Below are 8,098 nucleotides of genomic sequence, written 5' to 3' on the forward strand. Positions count from 1 at the left end.
CTCATAGACTTGTTCATTAGTAGCTTGGTCATCTACAGGGATGAAGGAGAAGACATAGAATTCTCATTCCACAGAGTCTTAGATTGATTTTAGCACTCACAGTTCATTAGGACCACCTCCTCCTAAAGGGGGTAAACCAAAGCCATAAAGACTGAAGTGTGCTTATTTTAATAAGACTAATCATGATGAGTCACATTGCTATGAGAAGAAGTTAGATGGCTATGCCAAATAAGTTTCAAATCTAATAGCTCTCCTTCATAAGAGAAACATTGATATTCCTTCTACTTTTCATAGATCTTCATCATCATCATCATTTCAATCATATGGTAAATATATAGGAAAGGGTCATGCAATCGGTGCAACTACTACTCCACCCTCTTCTAGATGGTTACTTAGGTGCTTCACACCATATGGCATCTTCTCAAGATTTGTTCTCTTCATTCGAGGCTTCTCCTACTCCACACATTTTGATGGGGAACAACACTTTTATAACTATATGTGGGAAAGGTTCTATTGGCATTGATAATGGTACATTTCATGACATACTTTTTTTCCATCTTTATCCTCTAACATTCTCTCTATTTATTAGATTACACATAGTGGGATAGAGAAGAGAATTGAGTTTGTACAATTTTTCAATGCACATTAGAGATAGTAAGATAGGACATATTATTGTTATATGGATTGTTGATCATGCTTCCCACCTATATTCCTTCTCACATTTTGGTCCACCATTTCCACTATCAAAGACTTTCTCTTCTTTTCATGAGAGTCTACTAAGGTGAAGTTGGGTCGCTTAAACTTATGTGTTGTTCCTGAGACCAATGTTGTGACTTCTACACCTCCACCTCCTATTTAGATTCCATCTCATGCATAGGATTACTCTTTAACATTGCCTACTATTATAGCTCCAATCATCAGGCCACCTACTATAGTTGTTGAGGATATATCAAAGGACAAACATCTCCTCTTAGATGATTGATTTAGAACACCTATTATCTCACCTCCATTAGAGATTCCATTTTAGGATTCTCATGCTTTCTCCTTTAAAAATCAGCTAGGACTTCTAGCTACACCTTACATACATGGGTTTTATCATCCTTGCCCATTGCCTTTGTTTCCTTCAGATTGGAGCCACATTGATATTTTCATCGGCATAGGAGTTTTGCCATTCTGGAAGGGGGCTATGGAGTCTCAAGCTTCTATCATGGAGGCTTTCATTATACTTATGATCTTGAGAGATTCTCTTGAGATGTTTCATTTGTGCATCCTTTTCTATCTTTTTTTGGAGTAGGGTTTTTCCCACTAGGTTTTCTCTATTTCTCCATTTCATAGAGATTTGATTGTGATTGGGTACCTCATCAGGCCTTGTTGTCAAGACCCAACTTTTCTTTCAGCATTGTAGTTTCTTTGCATTATTTTTAGCTGCAGGGGGGTGGTGGGTGGGGGGTGTGTGTGTTAGTGAAAACAGTTAATTTCATTTCATTTATTAAATTACCTTTTCTCCCTTCTTAATATTTCACTTTATGCACCTTGCATTTCCATTTAATAATTAATAATTAATTATTAATTGTCATTTACCTCTTAGGGCTTCCCTTTTAGGGTTTTTATCTCCTTCATAAGGATTGATCAATTGCAATTTCATTCATTCTATTTTTCACAAGTAAATTAAATTTTCTTGTTTATCAAGCAAACCTTTCTCTCTCTATGCCTTCTTTCTTCCTTGTAATAGGTTATTTGCATGTAGGATATCCAGGGATATATGAGTTTGTTCATCATCAAATTCTACAATCCAACATAGTAGAAATCGTGGCCAATTCTAAGCATGGATTCTGATGGGAATCACTATGTTTAGCACTATAAGTGACTGTAGTCTACATAGAAAGTATGTTAGGAAAATCATTATCCATGTCAATTAATTATTTACCACTAATAACATGTGCATCAACTAGATTATTCTCCATATCAAGATTAATATAATCTAAAATACAAACAAAATCATCATGTTTATCCATTTGCATAGTGTCACCTTGTTTAGCTTCTTTCAAACACTCATGCATGGTCTAAGAAAAGGAAAGAAAAGATTGAGATGAAGACATAGGTTGAGAAGAAAGAGAATAATCCTTAACCTTAGCTTTAGCTTGATGGTTCTTGTAATGCCAATGGGCATGTTGGTTATGTATGGTTTTATGAGATAAAATAGAAGGACTAGGATCAACTACCATAGGTTTTAAAGAAGGAACAACAATGGGATCACAACTAGTACTTAAAGGAATAGATCCAAAGTAGAAGGAATAGGAAATATAGGTATAGGGTAGTAACCCTTACGAAGACTAAGCTCCATGTTCTTGGCTACCTTATATTTCTAATAGTTTTTTTTGATCTCTAATCCAATGTTGTCGATTAGTATCCAAACACTTAGTTATTTACTAGGAAATATTAGAAGACCATCATTATGACTGACTTATCTAGAAAAGGCTAAGAATACAAAGTTTATACCAAGCAAGATAGTGATTTTTGAGTATTCAAAAGAGACTGAGCAGATGTACAAATTGAGCAATTTAGTTATGACTGAGCACATTGACAAGTTATTGATTTTCAATAAAATAGGTATATATAAGTTGATTCATGGCATGAAGAAGTCTACATGACCGAGCATTAGAGCATTCATGTGCCAAGCAGTTCAGTTTTAACATATAAGTTTGTAATGGCACAAACACATATGTAAACCATTTTGATTGAATTTTACATGACATTTAATATTTGTAGAGCCAGCTAAGAAAATGTTCAGAAGGTAATGATCCCAAGGTGTGCAATTCAACCAATCAAAAAATGAGAAAGAAATGGAAAAGGATGATGAAGTGTCAACTGTCAATCAAGATCTAGAAACTTCATAGAACATCTATTTAAGGAGTATTTTAACCCTAGAATTGTGTGAGTGAGTGAGTGGAAGAGAAGAGGTGTATTCCTTATGCATAAGTAAAGAAGAGAATACTAAGTTAGAAGATGTATCAAACAAAGAGAAATCAGAATAGTGAAGGACTGAATAGAGTTATTAGATCAGGAGATCAAATTGGAGATATACTAAAGAGGAACCCAAGATCATCTTACAAAGCAAAATGAGAGTTAGGTACTGAATTAGTTATTGTTAATTGAGACAAGGTAAATCTCTTAATAGAGTGATCTTAACAAACCTATGTAAACCTCCTAATAGATTCCTTACTTCACTGTTAGAGAAAAATCCTTTAACAAGGTGAGACCTAAGAGTCTCTTAAGCTTTTAATAGGTCATACCCCTCATAGAGTAGATCATATCTTATGATCAAACATTGTAACCCTAACAAGTTAACTTTATTATTGCAATAGTGAAGATTTGTGGGTTTTGTCCCCACCCTAGTTTTACCTTTATCTTGAAGTGTTACTTGGTTACCAAAATCATTGTGTTATGTGTTGAAATATTTAAGGATGTGATGTATTGCATTTATGTTTCAATAGTATAGTTTTAATGGTAGATCTATTATATGAGATGAATTAGGTGTGGATTTATGAAATTGATTTTTAATTTAACAAGTTTAAGATCCTGATTCACAACCCCCCCCCCCCCCCCCCCCCCCCGCCCCCTCTCAATATCGTCTTTCCCATATACTCATTCAAAAAAATATTTTTAGAAAGATGATCAAGATAAGTAGGATGTTTTTCACAATGAGATGGCCAATAAAAATTAATCTCAATACAATCTTGAGGACATGAAGGCTTATAAATAGAATGATTAATGATGACAATTTATCTATTGTGGGGAAGTTTAAGGAAATTATGAATAGGAGAAGCTACATATTACATGAAAGAAAGTCATTGAATACTAACATTAACTTGAAATTGATCCAAAGTAGGAAAAACAATAAAGGTAGTATAAACAACCTTTCCTAAAAGAGTAACATGCAAAGTAATAGACCCTTGATGATGATAAAAAAAACTATGTATCATAGGTATCTTTATGTGGCATTTTATCAAAAAGATTCTCTTTAGTGATAACATCCATAGAAAAAGAAGGATCAATCAAGACACCAAAATAAGGAATATGAGAAATTATAGGAGTGATGTAAAGAGGACTAGCAAGTTCCTTAAACATATCAGACTAACTAAAGATAATAGGAGGTGTCAGTTTAGGTTCAAGTGGAGAAGAATTCAAAGGTTGAGGTTGTAATTCCATTAGAAATATAAGGGTATTAATTGAGAGGGGAGGGGTGGATTAGTTACCACTAAAAAAATTCCAAATCTCTTAGTTATCAATACAAACTTCTTATTAACTTAAATCCTTGCATAGCTTGGTTAGAACTAGATGTCCATTGTAACTTAGTTAACAAAGTAATCTTGAGGTATTAATGTGTATTAACCATTAGTAACTTAGTTTCAAAAAGATAAAGCAATAAGAAAATAACATGAAAACATGAGACGCCAAGATTTAACTTGAAAACCCAATTTGGGAAAACCACTAATGCAACTAGTTACAACTTTTCACTTTTCTGAAGTGAGCCATGTTAGGAGCCAACGTTGTTAAAGGTTACAAAACACATTGTTAGGTGTGACCTTGTTAAAAGATTTGAATCACCATGTTAGGACTGGCCTTGTTAGAGGTCTTAAGACACTTCAATCTAGAAATTCCACCTTGTTACATGATTTACAAAGAGGATTGTTAAGTCAATTATGTTAAGTGATTTCTTCATTGCTATAATTGTTAGAGAGTAACAATGATTGGCCTAATTAATGAAGAAACTAATTTGCAAATTTAGATCACTATTCTAGTTTATCCTTTGGATCCTTCCTGATCAAAATATTCATTGTAGCTCCTTGGATGTTCTACCCTTAACCATATATCCCTCTTTATTCACATCTTATCTTCTTCCATTTACTTCCATGTTTCAATCCACAAAATAACCTTTCATATATATGAAACCCAATGTCAAGTTGGATTGAATACTCCTATAAATAAACAATTAGCATCCACTAAGTCAGCTTGCATAAAAATAATAATAATAATAACTATTATGATGTAATTGAGATGCCACTAAAACTCAGTCACTCAGTTACCACTGAGTTCCTTGGTAACAAACCTCACTTAATTTACACTAAACCCCATTTGGCAACTGACCTAACTCGGTTAACACTTGAATCCTTCAATGACCGACCTAGCTTGATTAACACTTGATCACTGAACTTGGCTTATTCTAAACATCTGCTCGATTGATACTAAAGTCTTTTAAACTTGGTTACTACTGGAAGTGCTTGGTTAGAATGTAACATTTGTGTAACATCAATGACAATATATAATTGAATAATTATTTTCAAAAATCTCCCTCTTTTGCATTGATGGAAACACAACATGTCATATGAAAATGAAATTTAGAGAAATCAAAATGATTTATAATAATTTATAATATCCTTAGTTTCATTCTAATTCTTCATCCATGAGAACTCCCTCTGATATTCTCCCTCTAACATCTTATCTTCAAACTCCATCTGATCAAGTTCTCCCTCTTGTTGATATATAATTTTTTTTCCTATGATTCATGAAATCAATCTCCCTCAATTCTTTTTATATGAACATGACATATTCAATCTCTCCCTCTTTGACATCAAATGCCGAATAATTTATAAAATAAATTTATAATGTACCTTATGTACCAATTCTTATGCAATGAGCTTAGACTTATTTGCATCAACTTGATTGATCATAAATGTAGTTAGGTTGATGCATCACTAATATGTAACCTAGTGAGCACCCAATAGGGGAATGATGCCTAGTTTTCCTCTGAGCTACAAAAATACATCCATAGGTAATGGTTTGGTAAATATGTCAGCAATCTACTCCTTTGTGTTCACATATTCCAATCTAACCTCTTTATCTTGAACTAATTCTCACAGAAATGATACTTGATTGCAATGTATTTTGCCTTAAGGTGCATCACTAGATTTTTTGATATGTTGATTGCACTTGTATTATCATAGTACATAACTACTACATCCTTGATTTCTTCCTTTATTCTTGACAAAAATTGCTTGATATAGACTTTGTTGGAATAATTAACTACTGCAACAACATATTTTGCCTCTACTATAGACTAAGAGATGTAATTCTACTTCTTATTGGTCAATGACACTAGCCTCTTTCCAACAAAGAATGCTCCTCCACTGGTGATTTTTTTGTCATCAACACTTCCAGCCCAATTTTCATCAATAAAGACTTTTAACTCAAGGTTTCCTCCTTGCTTGTACCATAGACCATAGTCTTGAGTACCTTTAATGATGCAGGCAAGGGTAAATAACTAGGGCCAAAGGCTCACCCAACTATCCAAACCACCCTACAAGAGTTAACACAACAGAAGCAAACACAAGGAACAACAACCAAAGGAGGGAGAAGATTGAAATACTTTTATTGATTCATCAAAGTATCTTCATACATGTCTACTTGTAAGGCCTTATGGGTTACATCCAATTACAAATACATTCACATTCAAAGATCCAACTACAAATTTCCAGTTTTAGTTCTGCTCTGCCATCTGCTTCCCAAAAATTTGGCTAACTCTAAGCCTAAACACTCTATATATACTTGCCAAAATGGCTTATAGAAGATTCTAGAACAAGGAAAGCCACAAGTTATCCCATAATAGATATTAACCACCTATACCAAAATTAAATGCAAGCAAAGTCAACCCAAATTGGAACCAGATGCAGACAACACGACACATACTGGAAAGTTGGCAACTTGGCATCAACTAGAAACTATCAACTCGGCATCAACTGGAAACTGGTAACTTAGCATCAACTAGAAACTCGCAACTCAGCATCAACTGGAAATTGGCAACTCGGCAGCAACTGGAAAATGAACAAAAGTGCAGGATTGCAAGGAAACCCAAGATACCCCTGCATCATTTTAGATATCTCATAATTCTTTTGACTGCCATCATATGATTTTCTTTGGGATTTGTAGAAAACCTTGTAACAATAACAACTGCTAATACAATATGAGGTCTTGTGTGAACAACATATTGAAGTTTCTCAATCATAGATCTGTAGGTAGTCTGATTTACCTCTTTTGAATCATCATTCTTGGATAGTTTTTTTCTAGTAGACATAGGTGCTCCAATAAATTTGAAATCTTCCATTCTGAAGGTCTTCAATATCTCCTTTATATAGTTTTACTGAGTAAGGTAAATGCCATCTTTCATTTTCTAAACTTTCAAACCAACAAAGAAGTTTATCTCTCCAAACATTGACATTTCAAATTGTTTCCTCATTTACTCAGAGAATGATTTGAATAAGTCATCATGATCTATAAATAGTATATCATTCATAAATATTTCTTTTAACAATATCTTATTTTGTGGTCCTTCTTTAATATATAGACTATTGTTATCATATATCCATAGAGCCTCTCATACCATGCTCTAAGAGCTTATTTCAAACAATACAAAGATTTATGTAACATATAAACCATGTCTTTTTTATTTGCATCAATAAAACCTTCAAGTTGATCAATTTAAACTTCTTCATGATGTTACATCCATTTTATACACTTTGATTTTTTTCAATGCAGCATATGTAAGCAATGTTCTAACCCCTTCAAGTCTAAAAATAGGAGAAAATGTTTCTCCATAGTCTATACCTTCTTCTTGAGCATATGTTTTAATAGTTCTAGGTTCAAATTTAGTAAGAAGACATGTACATGTTAGTTTGTTCCTTTTCAGTGTGCCTCATGTCTGATCTCCAATTATTTGTTTAGGTTCATGATGCATTTTGACATATCTAGAAACTATAGGTTCATTCCTTCTAGATTTTGGACATGTTTCACTTGGTTCGCCATGCTCAAATGTTTTGTGAAATTTTGAACTTTTCTTAGGTCCCACTATCTGAGACTTAGCTTCCTCTGACTATGAATTAGGTTCCTCTTTCTGGGACTCAGTTTGAACTGTCTCCAACTTGGGTTGCACTACCAATAACTCAGGTAGTGTTGACTACTAGAGTGATGCTATCTATTGTTTCCCAATCACATTTTTTTGTACCTTTGCTAAAGTATCAGGCTCAAAGTAAACAAAATTTAT

This window comes from Cupressus sempervirens, chromosome 11 (genome assembly GCF_028749045.1).
Source record: "Cupressus sempervirens isolate cs-2001-9-10 chromosome 11, ASM2874904v1, whole genome shotgun sequence".
Lineage (NCBI taxonomy): Eukaryota > Viridiplantae > Streptophyta > Pinopsida > Cupressales > Cupressaceae > Cupressus > Cupressus sempervirens.